The sequence below is a fragment of the Diospyros lotus genome, chromosome 12, assembly GCF_014633365.1.
Source record: "Diospyros lotus cultivar Yz01 chromosome 12, ASM1463336v1, whole genome shotgun sequence".
NCBI classification, from domain to species: domain Eukaryota; kingdom Viridiplantae; phylum Streptophyta; class Magnoliopsida; order Ericales; family Ebenaceae; genus Diospyros; species Diospyros lotus.
In genome coordinates this window covers 5,630,013-5,650,022 of record NC_068349.1, presented here as the reverse complement: position 1 = coordinate 5,650,022, position 20,010 = coordinate 5,630,013, and the positions used below count along the sequence as shown (strand labels likewise).

Below are 20,010 nucleotides of genomic sequence, written 5' to 3'. Positions count from 1 at the left end.
ACATCTTTTAATATATTAAATAAGTGCAATCCATCAACAACTATATTATAGATGCCTATTTATATAGGCAACAACTTCAAGAGTTGAATTTTCTATAGATATCCAAATCCCATTGAGTTTTATCTGACAAGCTTGATATTTATCAAAATAAAATTTAAAAAATTATCTAATTGGTAATGTTGCCAAATCCCGTGAAAAGTATCCCTAATTTCCTAAGAGCCATTGGATACTTGGGATTTTGCAAAGGTTTGGAGAGCTACTTCAATTGTTAAGGTCTTACTTTTGGCATATCTTACAAAAATCACTAAGGCCACCCAATATGTGCTTGAGAATACTTTTAAATGCACAAGTAAAAAAAAAAAAAAAAGGTAATATTTTTGTAAGAAAAAGTCATTTACATCAATTTGTGGCATATTATGTCTCTTTTGTTATTGTCGTTATTATAATTGCTAGTTAAATTTTTTTTTAACGGTCAATAAGATAAGTGTCCTACTAAAAAGTGAAAAGTTGTTACTTATATGATATATTAAAGTTGGCTACAAATATATCCATTAAAGTTGATTAATTCAATATGGTTATAACTTAATTCATGTGTGACTAAAATATCACTTATTGTTGACAAAATACAACAATAAATTTATTTAACAGGAAATCTCGTCTTCAAGTCATTTGAACCTACAAGAAAGAAAACTGTTAGAGAGTGTGGAGAGATTATCGGATAAACACTTTGATATTTAAATTAGATACTGAAAATAATGAAAATTATATCAAAACTCGATAAAAAATATTTGCACTAGTATTAGAGATGTATATTTTTTAGAATGAATGTTTGCCTGTTCGTAAAGGGATATGAAATAATTCAAATTAATCCAAAATTATGATTTTTATAAATAGTATATATCTTAGCATTTTGAAACTTATTAGAATTATGATTATTACAAATGACCTATATTTTGATTTTTCTTGACTTTGCTAAGATTAGGATTTTCTTTTGAATAACGTTTATTTTCTTGAAAAAGTTTTGAATGTTAAAATTATTTAATTTGCGTATTGTGTGAGACTAGAAAAATTTTATATCTTTTAACCTAAAAATTATTTTGAATTTTTAAAATTTTAATGCGCTTTTGCCACACAAAATATCACCTAATATTATATAATTAACAAGCAATTTTTACTCATAAGAGGGTAAAGGAAATCAAATTAAGAATAAAATATGCAAAATATAATTAAAATAATTAACACATATAATAAGAAAATAAATAGCCACCCATGTACAAGGGCTCGAGTAAGACGATATTATAAAAAGTTGTTGATACGAGGTGTGGATTTATTTAGCAAAATCCAATCATAATCCTTTGGTAGGACTGACATGCTGGGTTCGCGGTCCACGTGGCAGCGGCGCATGCAAGGGCGTAGAATCTACAACTGAAAGGTCACGCACTGGATACAGTTCTTGACCACCGCCACGCTCACTCGCCGCCGTTCTGCAGCCCCGACACGTCAGCTTCGATCAGGTCTAGGACTCCTAGACTAGGAGCCAGTTTGATTATAGACGGCGAGGATGCCGCGGTGTTGCTTGTCTTCCAAGCACCGCCATCACACGTCGGTACCGCCACCTTCACAGTCCTTTTTGGGGGTCCGTCAGGCACTTCCCTCCTCCCTCCCTCTCTCTCTCTCTCTCTCTGGGGCTCTCTCTTTTTTCCCAATCCCAGTTTCCAGAACAGTAAGTGTACGGCATTACGGCATTGAATGTTTTTGCTGATTTCTCTAAAGTCGAATGGACCTTGGTACTGAGTTTTCTCCGAGGATATTATTGCGTCACCGGCGTGGAACTTCTTTTCTTCTGCCGGCGACGGAGGAGAATTTTAAAAGTCCGATACATGTATTGGCGCTTTTATCCGCCGTCCGGTTTGAAAAGTCGGTGGAAATTGCCGAAATATCAATTTACCTGATCGGCGTAGATTAACTTGATTTAGAAACTCAGCCAAGTAGGTTTCGACTCTCCGGGGAAGAAAGCCCTCTAGTTTACTCTGAACAGCCAAACACAGAAAACAAACTGTAGAGATTACTGTCAGAAAACAAACTGCAGTGGTTTTCGACTCTCCGGCGAAGAAAGCCCTTTCGTTTACTCAGAACAACCAAACACAGAGAACGAACTCTAGAGATAACTGTCTTTCTCGTCGTAGTTAGTGTGACTGAGCTTAGGGCATACCTTTTTGGTTATTTTTATTTTCTGTTTTTCCTGCATTTTATTTTATGTTTTTGGTTTTGTTCTGGATAATGTAATGCGGGGTCTGTTCAGCGTCTGAAACTCTGCTATATGTTGAATGGAAACTCCATAATTTCAGAGGTATTGTAGTTTGTATCGATGCATCGAACTATTTTTTTTGGGGGTGTGAATTCTCATTCTGTTGGTTAATTTGCTGGAAAATTGGCAAGACGGATTTAAGATTGGGCTCTGTTTCTACGAAATTGGGAACGATGTTAACCGACACTGATCAAGTTACTGTGAATTCCATAAGCTTATTCGTGGTTCTGCTCTGTGCATGCGTTGTGATCGGCCATCTTCTTGAGGAAAACCGATGGTTTAATGAGTCAATCACTGCCCTTCTCATTGTGAGTCCCCTCAGATTATTAATCTTAACCTGAAAATTACTCTCATATTCTTACTATTGCTAATATTATGCCCACTTTTTCTTTTCTTGTGGCACATTTTGAATTGGAGTACATAATGCAAACAATTGATAGTGTGGGGGTTGGTAATTTATTGCAGGGTTTGGGTACTGGTACCATTATTCTGCTTACTTCTGGGTGGAAAAACTCTCGCCTATTAGTATTTGATGAAGAACTTTTCTTTATATACCTTCTTCCGCCTATCATATTTAATGCTGGGTAAATTCCTGTTTCCTCTGCGATTATTACGTATGATGCTTGCATGGTTATGTATATCTAGTCCCTCATGGATGTTTCTCTTAGATTTTTCTTGCTTTTTCCAGTTAAAATGATAGTTGCTTCCTAGCAATTTGTAAGATTTTGTTGTTTCTATTAAACCTTTGGCACATCCACAGCATCACCCAGTTGACATGGGGTGCATGGGGTCCAGTTGGTCTGCTATTAACACTCACTTGATAGTTCACTTGTATGGTGCATGGGCTTGAGAATTATTTGGGCAAGTAATCCTTTTTAATTATGTGTGAATCATTAAGATCTATAGTAGTTTAGTTATTAATCAGCCAATTAATTAGTAATTGCATTAATTAATTACCAAAATTAATTGTAGGTGGAGGTGCATTAAGTAGTTTGAATAATTAGAGTTATTCACATGCAAAGATCAAGGTAGGTTGTTGTACCTTGTGCTTTTTGTTACTTATCAGAAGAAAGGGAGCACAAATCATGATGCTCTGTGAAGTTTCAGTAATTGTGAGAAATTCAGCTCAAGCAAACCCAATGAGATGATGTAATAAATTTTGGAGATTAGCTAAATGACATGCCAAGAAAAAGGAAATCCAACATGGGGCACTACTCTTATCACTTGAGCTCGGTGAAAGTTGTACAATATGTATGAAGCTATTTTAGAGGTGTAGATGTTGCTCCAATTCGATAGCCACTTTTTACCCTTACTTGAACAATGTTTTTTACACAGCAAAATATAGGACAGCTTGAGAGTTTATCATGAACAAAATCTAGATCTTGGCCGGAACTTAATTAATAAATATAAACATGAGAGAACTTCTCCTTTTCCAATTAATTGAAGCACAAGAAAAACTACTTGAGGCAATTTTATGTCGTGCTTGGGTGTGGGCAGAGCAACTTAGCAGTATTTCTCATAGCATGAGTACCTGTTCTTTTCAAAGGCTAGGGAGAAGTCTTCTTTTGAGGATTAAGCACATACTTGTGGTAGGGGGTTAACTAATATTATGAGCCAGCTAGGCATATAACAACACTGTAGTTTCCAGATGATGATAAACACACATCTGCGCATACACCAAAAAATGAAGAAATAAAAAAGAAACCCGCTGTGGTTGCAATAATAGTTGTCAATACTGTATCTGTATTAGACGAGGTACAAGATGGTATGGTATGATACCACTACCAGATGGTATCAAGGCACCATTTTGGATTTATAATGACATAAAATATAAAAATATATAACTGAATATGTATGTATGTATATATTGTTTAAATAACATAAATTACCTATTCAAAATAAACAATTTTGCTTAAAGAGTCAAAAATAAAAATTAAACCCAAACAAATTGATAACAGTGGCATCTACGTAACTTCTCATAAATGCTATTTCTACAACTTTTCAATGTCTTACAGAAAATGAAACATGAAATGATGATTAGATGGGCCACAGTATTGTCTGCATGGTGCATGCAATCATCCCCACGAGGTAGAAAGGGCCCCACTTGTTTGGTTACCCTGGAAAAATGTTGTCGATGCAGGGTCTCCTCTGTCCGTCAATTTATTAGATAATATACCATAATGTGGATCCATGGACGCATAGATACCCTGCGAGGTATATTTGTTGATTGATTATTGATATTGGTTTCTTGATATAATGCTTGATTATTATGTTGACATCATTGAACATGTAGATTATTAGATACAATGTTGCTAAACCATTATATGAGAAATTTGAAATCCAACTTGTGCTTTTACTTATCTTACATATGGAAAATATTTATGTTCTAGCTATATGATACTTAATATAGAATAATTATATCTTGAGTTGTGAGCTTGCCACTCTACCAGACATTTTCAAGTAATCAAGAGTAATCACAGAATCAAACTCAAAATGGGGACTATGGGGACACTACCTTCTAGGATTGTGAACTATTTAGACATTTATGGATTCTCTTTTGATGGAGAGGATTTTTATCTGTCAAAGATGGTTACATTTGCTTGGATACTTCTGATGGATGGTATGGAATTTTCATAATATGGTTTTGGAGTATGTCACTTAGCTTCTGCCGAATGATTCAGACATCATGTTCCCTCGGGGTTCATGGTTGGTCACAGTTCCAAGGGGATGTATGTGATGGGGCTAGCCTCCTAAATTGGAGCTTCACATCTTGGGGAATTAGATTCCTGAAATCATAGATCTCTTCTAGAGGCAAACAGTGGAGCAAAAAGTTGGCTTGCTGTGTTTTAGCAGCCTTAGGAGCCTACTAAAACCCCTTTGCCTATGCTTGATTTCTTTTAATTGGGTGTGCAGGTGATGTTGGCCTTTTAAGGGTATCCCTTGTGTTGTATTTGAAGGATGGTTCAGCTCTCACTATTTATAGTCCCTTGGTTATTTCCTTTCTTGAAATAAAACCACAAAGGGGGAAACAAAGAAAAATGAAATGACAGAGAACATATACACAACTGTTATCTTTTAGAAATTTTAATTGCTCAAAATGATTGCAATTTAGGATGTATTGGTCAAATATATTTTAGCTTCATATTTATCAAACACATATGCACATATATTTGGGTTCATTTTGTGGAAGTAAGAGTAAGAAAGCTTTAAGGTCTGAGGTTCTTTTTATCTGATTTCTTAGTTCTATCCGCTTTGCTTCTGTTATTCCTTGCCTTATGATTTTGTGGGTTTTTCTGTATTGTTCCAAGCATCAACCACCATCAGTATGGCTTCATGCAGGTCACCATGAACCCTCTCTTTGAGGGTCAATCATAATTCCTTCCATGTTGGATGTCTGGCCAAATTTCTTTACTGTAAATATGGGTATCTGTTGATGAATAGGTTACAGGATACAGTCTACCTTTCGCTGTCCCAACTCTGATTCTCTGCCACCTGCTTTCCTCCCTCTCTGAATTGCTTTAACCTTTTCGCTTTCTCCCTCCAACAGTTTTGAGCAACTAATCACCCGCCGTAATTTTTAGAAGGCCATTGAATCAAGCTCAGCCTACTTGACACAATTGCTCACAGATTTCATACAAATAAGCAAAAAATTCTTCTTCCTCTCTTTTCCTCCTTTTCTTGTTCCCCATTAATATTCCCTCCAACAAATGGGATCCAAGAGAAAGAATCTTTTTATTTTTTTCCATTTTAAAATAGCATAATTTTTGTTGCAAGGAGGTACTTAAGGCTTTAGTTCTCAATTTGATTTAGTAAAATAAAAAATTCCTTATTGGTTTTTGATTTGATATGCTGAAAACTCCCAATTGACAGTTGATACCTGAACTCCTATTCCCCATTTAATGTTTCCTTGTTATGACAACATGGCCTGCATGTTTATTGTATTTTTCCCTTTTAAGTTGTATTTGTAAGCATGAATGACTGTTCCACCCAGACTTAAGTATGCCATTACCCCTCCATTTAGTTCAGCAATGGGAATCCTTTTCTTTTGAATATGTGGTACTTTGACCTTAATTTGGGTTTAAGTTGTTTACCAAAAATGTTCTGTATGCTATCATGTTAAGCTTTATTTTCTTCAAAATTTATTTCCTACGTTCTCTATCATGCACTAGCTTGCCCGTACTGGAAGTTTTCTATTTCAACTCAGTCTTATCAGCATCGCCACTAAGTTGAGCAGGGGTACCTTGTACTAAACAACTAATGGTATTTGCTTAAAAATATATTGCTTTTGTCGAGGTTGGTTTCTCATTCTTTCTTCAACTAGACAAACTGGTTTTTGTATTATTTTTCTGGAGTGTTGGTCTACAAAGAAAAATTAATAGAGCTTTACTTTATAAATTGTGGTGCGATGCATGTTTGGTGCTACTCCTCTTTATGAATAAGTTCATAACTTCTTTTAGCTAGAGGAGTGTACTAGTCACCGGAACATGCATTTTTCTGCTTCAAGTTTACCACACATTTGGTGGTTTGATGTAACAACTGTTGTGTTAGATGCATATATGACTTGACATTCATGCATGGTTCTCTTAAGTATGCCATGTTTGGCTACCACTGGGTCACCGAAACTTAAGTAGTCTCTTTTAACTTTGTTAAGGGTATCTTATGTGTGGTATATGCTTGGTCATGACAAACCTAAATGGTAGAAACACCCTTTTACCAGGACATCTAGTACTACAATTACTCTTGGAAATTTTCCCCCTAGTTAATTTCTTCACGGGTGTTTCAGCATAGTGGCCAGTTCATAACTACTACTAGTTTTTTTTCCCCATATAGAAGGCACCTCTAAATTGCTTAAAACTTAATTTTCGTTATTTACACATACATGTGTGAATGCTTAGGTGTTTGTGATTTAGATTTCTGAACATCTCGAGTTACAAATTAATGTTTCGACTATTTATCTTACCAGGTTTCAGGTCAAAAAGAAGCAATTTTTCCAGAACTTTCTTACTATCATATTATTTGGTGCTATTGGGACATTGATATCATCTGCCTTCATTGCAATTGGTATGTTTGAGAAACTTCTAGAAGCCTATGTTATAGGGAAAACTACTTATTATTCTTCTATGCTTTCTTTTTTCCTTTTTTTTTTCTTCATTTTCTGATGAGTACTATTAATTGAAGTCATGCAAAAGGCATGCGAGTTGTCCGCAACCATGAAAGATTAAATTTAGAGTGAAGATAGTGTAAAATACCCCTTGTTTTTTTGAAAAATCATGCGACACTCTTCTTGAATCTATTTTTGCATTTATTTTTTCATGTGGGTCCAAATTGTTGCATTTGGCCTCTACAAAATCAGTAAACCCTCCTTTTACAGCCATGGCGATTCACTTTGTTTAATCATTGAGGGGTGGTGGCACATCATTCGTGGACATTGACAATTGATGGTGGTGTTTATCTAAGGCAACATTATTGCACTTGCTTGTAGTGTGAGTGATAGTAGTAATTGGGATTTTAGATGATTGTTCAACTATCTACCTTGGTTATCATGATAGATCTTATGTTGAGGGAGAGAGATTGGTAATAAGTAACGAGAAAAAATGGAGGAGATATTGGAGGTAAAGGACCTTGTGATAGAACAATGTATCTTTCCCCATCATAGTTGAATAGTATGTACAACCTTTATATACATGAACTTAGACTACTAAAAATGGAAATAATATATCCTACATATATTCTTTATTTCTCAAGATATATGGTTACTATATTGTAGAAATATTATATACAAATCATATCTTAACAAGATATATGGTTACCATATTATAGAGATACTATATACAAATCAAATCTTAACACTCCCACTTAAGTTGGAGCACAGATGTCGAACATGCCTAGCTTGGTGCATATGTAGCTCACACGAGGACCTTTGAGAGATGTAATATCCTCAAATTTTGGAAATAATAATAAAAGAATAAACTAAATTAATTTAAATTAAATTAATTAATTTGTTCAATTTGTGTGGCGGTGCGCGTGTGCTGGAGAACAAGCATAAAAAAAAAATTCTGATAGTTTCCTCTCACATTGAGAGTTGTGGCCATGAAGCAGAGGAGAAAAAGAGAGAGTGAGAGTTGGAGAGGGAGAGCTCGTGAGGGAGCTGGGGGCTGAGAGATCGAGATTGAGAGAGAGGGAGAGAGATAGAAGGAGAGAGAGAAAGAGCTCGAGAGGGAGAGAGGCTGGCCGAGTGAAGCTCGGCCATGGCAGTCGAGTTCCGCAATTGAGCAAGGGAGGGAGCGACGCGAGGAAGGCCATGGCTGACGCGGAAGCAGCTCGCGTCGGAGGCAGCCATTGATGGCGGCCTTGTAGCGACGTGGAGCGGCGGTTTGCAGTGGCGCGAGGTAACAGCCAGGAGCTTCGACGATGGCTATGGCGGTTGCAGCAGGCACGGTGGAGGAAGCCAGGCGTGGTGGCGACTCTCGGCCAGCGGTTGCGGAGCATCAGGGGTGGCCGGAGGCGAGGAGCTGGCCGGAACGACAGCCGACGAGCTGGAGCTAGGCGGCGGTGACCGGCCGCTGGTGCTAGTGCGTGCGCAGGGGAGAGCCGCGGTGAAGAAGAAGAAGAATACGAAGAAAAGGAGGAGAAAAGAAAATAAAAAAAGAAAGAAAATAAAATAAAAGAAAAAGAAGGAAATATGGGAAAAATGGGGCGATTTCGGGATGGTTTTGGCACGAAAAGTGACCAGGTACGTGGGTAAAATTTATTAGAAGTGTTCTATGTTTAAGAATTTTATTCGGCTAAATTAATTATATTACACGGTAGATTTATTTAATTAAAGCTGCGATTTTATTTATTGCCAGCAAACGTTTTACTTCGCAGCGGGAATGCAAGAAAGGCAAGAAACGGCCGTGTAAAGGCAAGCTCCTAACCCTCGCCTTATGATCTTTAATTCCCGTGAAAGACTCCGTGATTTCCTATATTTTATCACCTCCCTTACTTTAATTCAGCGCCTAACCTTATTTGTTGAATTATTATTCATTTGTTTTAATTTAAATTAAATCCGTGACTTCTAGAATTCTATTCGTTGTGAGCCTATGGGGGTTTGTACCACCCCCACTCCTTTTGGGAATGATGTTGAACCAGTCTGGGGACTAGGTTCCTAGACGTGCGGGTTTATTTACGATTTTTCTCGGATTTATTTATGGTTCGGTTAGAGCTATCGAGCAGTAGGGCAGGAGTCGGTTGTTAGTGACGTTGGGGTAGACTATTGTACGGCCCTGAAGTGGACTGTCGGGTGGACACTCCTAGTCACTGGCCGTTGACCGGTGCCGGGCATTGCTGACTAGCTCTGCCAGTATGTGATTTACTGCACGTCTAAATTCATTATATTACTGTTCATGATTTGATATGCACATGGGTACGAGTTGCATGTTGGGTTTATCATGATTTGGTTATACTTGGTCACGGACATTCTAGTTTGGTTATGCTGCATCCAGTACGGGTATATGCATCGCGTGTGATTTACTATATGAGCGGAGCATGGCCTGATGCCTGGATGTACGGGCGCCTTGTATCACGTTGATGCACACTACGCCATTGCATTATTATGTGCATTGCATGGTTACTGGTAGTATTTAGTTCTCGGACGGGAGTACCGTTCCGAGGGAGTCTCTGGCTCGGGTGTCGGGAGTACCGACATGGACGGGTGCCGGGAGTACCGACCCGGGATGGCGCGCGCAGGTTTGTTTGAGATTCATGTTGCCTTTCAGGGCAGCGGTAGGTTGGTATGGGATTTGGGTGCCGTGTGTCTTGTGTGGGCCCCAGGGACCGGTATATGCTTTTATTACGCTATGCTATTGTGTTATAGCGTCTCATGACTTATGTGAACCTGGGGGTTTATTCTGGGGAGAGTTTATTGGATCTATACAGCCTTAAGCCTTTATTTCCTTATGCTTGCTGAGTCTCTCGACTCATTTTGCTTTCCATCATTCCAGGTAGTGGTAGCGTGGGCCATGGAAAGGGAGTTAGCTTTTGGCGGTAGAGTCGGTATGGTGTATAGACAGTCCCGTCAATCCCCGTCAACTCTGATGTCTGAGTAGGATTTACTCTATTATTTTTAATGTGCCAAGTCATTCCTCGAGTCTCGTGTATGTCGGCATAGGAGTTGGTATTTATTTATTTATCTTGCAACCGCGGTGCTAGTGGTGTTCCCGTAGTGCATGCATGTATATAGCTTTCTCTTCCGTTGTTTTAATTCTTGTGTATGCATGCCAGGGTGGTTCTTGTCTCGTGTTTCATTCTTTTTCCCTTCCGTAGGCGCTCCCGTTCGGGTAGTCCGGGTGTTTGGGGATATCCAGGCGGGGGTGCTTACAATAGATTTAGTGAACATATCAGCTAACTAGTCATGAGAACCCACAAATGCTATAATAATATCTCCAAAAAACAATTTTCCTCTGATAAATTGATTGTTAATTTCAATGTGCTTGATTCTTTCATGGAACATGGGGTTAGAGGCAATATATATTTCAGCATGATTGGCACACATTAACGGCATAGACTTGATCTAAATTACTCCCAATTCCCCAACTAGTTGTTTCAACCATATCAGCTCACATGTTGCTATGATCTATATTTAGACTCTGCACTAGATTTGCGACAATGCTTTGTTTCTTGCTTTTCCAAGAGACTAGGTTGCCACCAACAAATACACAATGTCTAGATGTGGACTGCCTATCATTGGGAGAGCTTGCCTAATTAGTGTCGGTGTATTCCACAATCTGACATGACCATGATCCTTATACAATATACCATGACGAAGGGCACCTTTAATATACCAAAGGATACTACTCATTGCGTCTTGGTGGCTGTCACAAGGCGAATCCAAAAATGAAATATCAAGATGAGTGATTGTAAGGTAGTTAAGCTCGCTAATTAACTGATGATGGTGCTTAGGGTAAAAAATAGGCTCCCTTGGTCTTGGTAAACATTTGATATTTGGATCCATAAGAGTATCTAATGGCTTGCATCCGAGCATCCTTGTTTCTTTAGGTATATCCAACGCATTTTTTCTCCGAGAGAGATAGATACTAGTCTTTGATTATGCCACTTAAATACCCAAAATATATTTCAGGTGACCCAAATCCTTGGCTTGAAAGTGTTGTTAGAGATGTGTTTTCAACTCAATGATGCCCACATCATCATCGTCCCTTTTCTTTTTCCGTTTTCTCTCTCTTTACATAAACCATTTCCTAGGTATCCTGGTTCTCACTCTTATACTTTTCTATCTCATCACCACATGAACCTATAGACCTATTCATTGGAATGCTTAACCTTTATCAACATTTACTTGTTTTTGTCCTCCCATACACTATAAAAATACACAAATTTCTTTCCGAAACTTTTTACATGACCATTATTTATCTCTACATCACATCCAAAGTATTTTATACGAATGCCCACCATAAGTTTTGCTTACAACACATGCACGTGCGCACATATATATAACCATCACATGGTTGATGGTACCAAAATAAATGAACTACATGGCCATGCATCCCACATGGGCCGGCCTCTAAACAAGTAAAACTTCTTGATGGTACTACTCTCTGACCACGTCATCTGTATGGTTAACATAATATGGATGAGCTATGGGAGCTCAGTAAGACCACATGTACACACAAGCTATGCAATGAAATTAGATCATTTTTCTGTCAACCAAGTACCCCATAGCTGCAAGGTTATCATCAATCATCGTGTCTCTCCATTCCCCTAGTTGAACAAACCAACACTTTGGGCAGCTCTTTCAACTTTAATTCTAATTCACTAGGATGAGCATCTCACAAACCATAGAAACATTATTGATCACCGTACAACTCCATTCCGCTAGTTGGACAAATTAAGACTTGGGCAGCTCTCTCAGTTTTAAGTCCATCTCACGAGGATGAGTTTGCAAAACCTTAGCACCATGTACATAGCCAGATTGTTTGCATACTCATATCAATGCACCACACAGTAAAACAATTTACAACACATCACATATTCACAATGCTACATACCACAAGCAAACGAGCATCATGCTCATGCTATGCACATGTAAATTGAGGGAAGGTCTGGAACGCTCCCTGCAAGCTCCTCACTACCTTTCACAGAATGCCTCCTCTTATATTGGTACACAGTAAGGTATCACCCCCACTAGCTCTCTGCAGAAAGATTCCCCACCCCACTCTCACAACCATGAGCACTACATGCACAATATCCTCATGCAAAAAACTTCAAAAAGTCCTTGTTTGGCCTTTTATAGGCGTCAACTGTGTTGGATAAAAATAGACCATTTTAACCCTCATTTAAGGTACCCCATGGTGTCACCACTCCTCTTGAGTACACTGCAGGCTGCCTCACATGCATATAGACCTGTTCAAATATTTCATTTTCTCTTATTGTCAATTTCTACAACCTCAGAAATATGATTTCCATGGCCATGCTCATTTAATGCCTTCTATGCATGTCTTTTATCCTTCCTATTCAAAAGGCTTTCGTGTTACATGCATATACTTATTCCTGTACTCTCTCTCTCTCTCTCATGTGTGCACCTACACACACACAGCACACTATAAACCTTTATGTACCAATGCAAGACCCCTACACAAGCGTCATCACCCCATCCACTTATCACCCACACACATGAACACCCTCAAATATCTATATACTAAATCTAAGACAAAATGTCCACATTTGCTGCTTTTAAGTTCCCTATTATATTTCCTCCTCAACCAAATTTTCTTATTTCTACACCACCACAATTTGATTTTTTTTCCCATTTTTATTATAATGTCATGTCATCCCTAATTTTCATTGATTAGTGTCCAAATTAAGTTTATTTATTCTAACTCGAAAAGTAGGTTTTTTGACGCCTTTGGAGCTTCAAGAATTCTAACTCTCCCAATTTTTCTAGACACCTGCCTTGGTATTCTCCTTTGAGCTTAATTTGCCAACACTGACATAAAGATTAACTGGTCTTTCAGAGTTACTGCCAATTTTAATTTAACCTTATACATCCATGTGCTAGGTAGTCTTGATCACACAAAAACTGAAATATCACTATTTACTCCATCCTTTCTAAGTTCCACGAGTGACATCAACTCCATTCTCCATTTGTATAGTTTCAATCTTGTAGCATCCCCATTCCTACCTTCTTTTTTCTTCTCATATGCTAATTATTCTTATTTTTGGATTTATGTTACCTTTCTGATACATGAATAACTTAAATATTCACTATGATAAACTAGTTGTTGAAGAGAGTAGTGATGTTCACAGGTTAGTCTTGCCCAATCATACACTTGAGTTTCTCAGACTTGTATTTATCCTTGTATATTAGCAGGATTGACTTTATTCAAATATATTGTCTTCATGTGCTTCTGCTTCTTGAAAACCTGTTTACAAGTTCAATTTTAGAGTGTGATTTTTGATTTATTGCACTAATAGAATATAAATCTTGATCCAGGTGCATCACAATTACTAAAGAAACTGGATATTGGTTTTCTGGCAATGGGCGATTATCTTGGTATTTTCATCTTCTTCCCTAAAAAATTGTTGTTATTTTTACACCATTTGTTGTCATTGTTCCTTCTTAGCTATTCTTCTTAATGTTCTCAAGTACTACTTTTTTTTTTTTTTGGCATTGGTAGGTAAGGTTATCTTTAAGTTTGTTAAAGATTGTGATTTATAGCAGCATTACCGCTAGTTTCAAAACTATGATTTTGGGTGCAATGTAATACCATATATTCTGAAGAAAACGAAATTGTGCCACCATATACAAAACTGCCTTTATATGGGAAACTGGGTTTCTACCTTGTATGTTTTCAGAGTTGCAACAATGCCATTGCTTTTAAAAATTGTGATTTCAATGCAATGAAGCACAGTTTATCTCACTCCTATTTTCTTTGTTTGGTTAAAATTCTCATCATTCATTGTGCTTTGTCCAGCAACACTGCCCCAGCCTTTTAGCTAATTAAAGCATAAAAAGAGCGGAAAGTTCAATCTCTAGGGTTCTTTTGGTCCACCTTTCCCTATCTCTTGACTTTGTTTAAGTTTGAAACTTCTATGCTTGCAGCAATTGGAGCAATTTTGTCAGCAACTGATTCTGTTTGCACCTTGCAGGTATCAATTGTCTTTTCATTTCTGTGTTTCTTTATCAAAAGAGGGGGAAAATGAAATTTGCAACTGATGTTTTGTCAATGGCAGGTGCTTAATCAGGATGAAACACCTTTTCTGTACAGTCTAGTCTTTGGAGAAGGAGTGGTAAATGATGCCACGTCTATTGTACTTTTTAATACAATCCAGAAGCTTGATGTCTCTCATGTGAAGTCAGGCATTGTCTTGCAGTTCATTGGCAATTTTTTGACTTTATTTATCACAAGTACCTTGTTAGGGATTTTAGTAAGTCTCTCTCTCTCTCTCTCCCTCTTCCTCCCTCCCACCCTCCCTTTTGTGTGCATGTACTTGGAGGAGTGGCTCACAAACAAATTAATACTACCTTCATTCAGTTCTGACTGTGCATTTTTCTGTCTTTTATTTTCTTCTCTATTGATTAAATATCTGATTCAATGTGATTATGCTGACATTCCACTCTCCTAGAGTAAGAATGTATTAAAAATTGGTGACAAAATCCTCAAGAATTCTGCTGCAATTCTTAACCATGCCTAGGGATGGCAATGAGTACCCTACCCTGTGGGGGTATCAAAAAATACCCATGGGGAGGGTATGAGTAAGGTATTTAAAATACCTACTAGGTACAGGTAGGGTGGCTGGGATAATGTATCCTACCTTAATATAATTATATATACACATTATTTTATATAATTGTATATTATAATTCATAAATCCAGAGAAACTCAAATCGGACATATTCTCACAAACTCAAAACCTAACTTAGTTATGATGTCTCGTCTCTCAACCTTGCCATCGACAAACTAACGTGGTATTTTTTTATTATTTAATATATTGGAACAATTTAAAATTATTGCAGTTGTTGCTTTTTAGCTTTTTGCTCTGATGTTAGATTTCTTTGTTATCAAATTGTTATGAAGATATTTAAACTATGAATATGAATTTGTTAGAATGATATATATTGGGTATATGGGTACCCATCAGGTACTCATTACCCTATGGGTATGGGGAGGAGGGGTTAAAAAACATACCTTGAAGGTACGGGTATGGGTACAGGGGCAAGAATGGAGATCTGGGTATGAGGATAGGTAGAGGGTTCCCTACCCATACCCTCCCCATTGCCATCCCTAACCATGACATCAAATGTCTGCCAAGTGCATAGAAGGCCGTAAAGAATCTGGAGATGCCTATTTTTATGACAATGCGGAAGATGTAGAATTCAAAGCAAGTTTAAGGAAAATTAGTAGAAGCATGAGAAGTTGAGCATAAGTAAATCCATCTGGATGGTGAATTTGTAGTCTGAAGTGCTGTTATCACTAGATCCTGTGTGAAAGTTCTAGACTGCAGGAAACGCTTGCTTTCCTTTCATTTTTTGACCATAATGCTGTAGCTCAGTGCTTTCATGGACAGGACCCAAAACCCTCCACTAGATGCTCTACAATTTGTTAGATTACATCAATCATTGTCTATTGAACTTTAAATGGTTGTGTATTTGTTAAATTTTGCCCTAAATATGAAACAAATTAGTTTGCAACAGGATTAGATAAATTGGTTTGCTGTAGGATTAGATGGATTTGGATCTTTAAAAGAATGATTAGGAAAAAAGGTCTTATGAATTTCAAGTGGTGTCTCAGATTTTGATATTATCTTTCAATTAGCATTACCTAGGCAGTGTGTGTAGACTGAGCTTTCCTTTTAACATACATTAAGAGTTTTTGCAGCAAATTAGCTGTCCTCTCTGCTACACTATTTGTTAAAAATTAAATTAAATTAAACAATATTTATGTTCTTTACTCCAAGTGTTGTATATTATGCCTCCCATCATCTTTTGGTTTATATATTCCAGGTCTGCCTAGTGACTTACCATAAGTACGAATAGTAGTTGCTAGACATATATTTAAGTTTAGTTTCTAATGATTCCCGTATTTCTAATTGTCCTATCCTTCTATTGGACACCTTTAACACTCACACGACTCTGTTTTAGTCTCCTGGCAAAGATAATTGAATGAGACCAATTTCAGTATCATTTGACAGATAGCTTCACAGCCACAATGATGGCGGTGAGGAAAAAGTTCTATGAATGGTGAATTATAGAAATTTTGTGCCAAAAATGGGTATGAGCTTTAAAAGTCTGTATTTGCATGAAAATGATGTCAGAGCTATAGAGATCAGCCAAAAAAGAAAAAAAGAAAAAAAATGTCAGAGCTATTCTAGGTTCTTGAATAGAGAGAAAAAAAAACTTCTCAAATTTGTAATATTTTTAAGTTAGAGTTGGAACTTTGAGTTGGCTAGTGTACCCATAGCACTCTCTCTGTCACTCTTAGTTTGAATTAATCTTAGCCTCCCTGTCTGTTGAGAACAATCAACACAAACCTTAGGGTATTCATTGAATACGTTCAATCATAGACTCACGATAGTCAAGACAAAAAGCATAAAACATACATACATAAATAGAAACAAAAAGGAAACGAAGAACGAAAAGAGGCGAAGATTTTTATTGTGGTTCACCTCCAAAAGAGGTTATGTCCACGTTGAGCTCTGGTGAGAAGAGCTCACTGCACTAAAATGATGAATCGGAGATTACACCCTCAAACCCTCACAAAATACTCTCTGTATAATGATGGTTCGCTAACAAAATTGCCCCAATAATCACAAATACAAATTAGAGGCGTATCCTATCGAACTAGAGAACACAACAAATCTATACAGAGCATTTACAGAGTATGAGAAAGAGAAAACCCACCAGAAAACCCTAACCCGAAGACTAGACGGAAACCCCCCAATCTCTCAATCTTTCTTCTTGCCTTTTCGTCTCAGTTCATTGTCCGACTGTTCATATCCCAAGGAGAGATTAATAGTGTCGATGGATGGCTGGGATTGCATCTCATAAAGCTTGGATGAGCGGTTGAGATCCGATCGTGCAACACGATCGATTATTCCAACAGAAAGGCAGACGGGCAGGGAAAGCATTTGGGTAAAGGACAATCGAGCGCTTTCAAGGAGCAGCAGATGGTTGCCGCGTGTTACCATCTAGCAGGTGCCACATGGAAGCCTGCGGTTGCCACACGCGGCCTTCCAATCTGCTAAGTCCAACGACACCGTTTGGTGCTTCAACACCATCAATCTCCATCTTGAAGCATCAAACCATAGGTGAACCCAAATTCTCACAAAGTGCAGTATGCTACAATTCTCACCTTCACAGCTCTGGCTGATTTGATCAACCAATACCCACATGCAACAGGTCTAAGCAATGCTTGAACTTTGTTGCAGTCAACACTTTTGTACCCATATCTACTGGGTTGTTTTCTGTAGTCACCTTCAGTATAATTACAGTGCCATTAGCCACCAAATCTCTTACATAGTGATACCTGACATCCACGTGTTTTGTGCGTTCATGATAGACTGGATTCTTGGACAAATGAATCACATTTTGATTGTTTGAATACACCACCACCTTGCTCTGAAGCAGGTGGATCTCCTGAATAAGGCCTTGAAGCCACACAGCCTCTTTAAAGCATCGGTCATTGCTACATACTCAGCCTCAATGAAAGATAGTGCAACCAGAGGCTACAACTGTGATTTCTAGCTAATGCAGTTTCCACCCAAGGTGAAAAACAGAGCAGTAGTGAACTTTCGAGTGTCTTTTTCACCTGCAAAGTCAGAATCTACATACCCAACAAGATCAAGAGTATTATATATTTTCTTGTAGCTCGGTCCAACATTTACAGAACCATTTATATTTCTTAGTAAATATTTCAGTGCATCCCAATGAGGTTTACCAGGATTTGACATGAATCTACTAAGGGAGGAAATAACATAAGCTAGATCAGGCCTGGTACTTATCATTGTGTACATGATGGTTCCAATTGCATTAGCATATGGAACATTTTCCATTTTAACAATTTCTGAGTTAGACGATGGACTTTGAGATTTGGTCAGGACAAAATATCTAGCTAATGGAACACTTACTGGCTTGCAATTGTGCATGCTAAATTTTTTAACAGCTTTCATTAAATAGTCATTTTGATGAACCTTTAAGTTGAAGTTGTCTCTATCTCTCTCTATTGTCATCCCTAGAATTTTCTTAACTGACCCTAAGTCTTTCATATCAAAGTTTGAATTGAGCATTTGTTTTAATTCACTGATCTTAGACTTACTTGCTAATTATCAAAGTTTGAGCTGAGCATTTGTTTTAATTCATTGATCTTAGACTTAGACTTGCTAATTAACAGGATATTGATAGGAACCAGAAAAGGAAACACTAGAACTTCTATTCAATTCACCAACTCAATCCAATTACAAGAAGAAAACTGGGCATTCGAGAGGCCCTTAACTCTCCCAAGAACTTAATACCAAAATCCCCCCCCCCCCCAATATTCTCCTAGCCTCTCTTATTTATAGTTTGTTATCCAACTTCACTCCCCTCCAACGGCCTCAGCTATCAGTCATGCTCTCTTGGCTGCTCTTCCTCTTTTTGCCCTTCAACTGTTTTTTGTCACTTTCCCCCTCTCTCAATATCCTATTCTGCCCCCTGCTTCTTCCCTCCTATTTCTTTGCTGGTACATGTGACTAACAAGGGTCCTATCATTACTTCCGCCCATGAAACTCACCTTGTCCTCAAGGTGAGACTCCACCAAATTACCAGCTCTTTCATATTTTTGTTGGCCCATATTTTTAAGATCAGAAGCAAATGGTGCCCCACTCATCGGTAAGATGCCCTCCTTAGACGTTACTAGATCTGCCGTCCTTGACATCAGATTCTTGATCTTCTTCCTCGGCTGCTTCAATGCCTTGGCCGCTTCCCGTCTCGTCTTGACCTGGTCGAAGATGACTTTGCAGTCCTCAATCTCGCCGTCCGACTCGAAGGCAGACACTAAAGTTTCTCGAGTCGTGTCCCGCGCGAGGCCGTAGACGACGAGCTTGCAACGAGATTTGTCGCGATCCACGGCATCGCAGAAGCGAGTGAATAGGAAAGCGTCGGGCATGGCGGCGCCGACAAGGAAGTTAATACGCTGGTACTTGGTGTAGGGCTCGAGAAGTTTCTGGATCTTCTTGAGCTTGGTCTCACCGGAGGAGGAATCATTGTTGGCGTCCGAATCAGATTGAATTGGCATCGCGGTGTCTTTGGTTGGGATTGGAGCTTGGTATTTCCGAAGCTTCTTCTTCTTCTTGCGCTTTTGCCGTCACCTTGTGGTTGTCTAGTCACCGGCTTCTTCTTCTTCGCCTTCCCCTTCTTCACCATTGCTTGAGCAGAGACGCGATGGCGGCACCCTATGGCTTCGTCTTTCAGGTTTGCTTTCTTATCCACACGAATCTCTCTTCGTCTCCTTCGCTCCCACCGGGACCACAAAATGGCCCCTCCTTCGAAACCTAGAGTCGTGGACTCCCGTTTCTCTGCTTTTGTCACCCCTTGGCCCACTCCAACTCCAGGCGTCACCTCGGAATCCTGGGTAAATTCCGAAGGTCTATCTCCCTTCTTCACTTTGATCTTCCTCTCCCGTTCTTGATCCTCCCCTCTTATGGCGTCGCATCCCCTTCATCTTTTCCGC

The 20,010-nt window shown here is 38.4% G+C and overlaps 1 pseudogene; it reads left to right on the top strand.

Moving 5' to 3' along the window:
* The first annotated feature begins 1,447 nt into the window (after positions 1–1,447).
* Positions 1,448–20,010, top strand: part of LOC127786478 (sodium/hydrogen exchanger 1-like) — a 33,956-nt pseudogene continuing 15,393 nt past the window's right edge.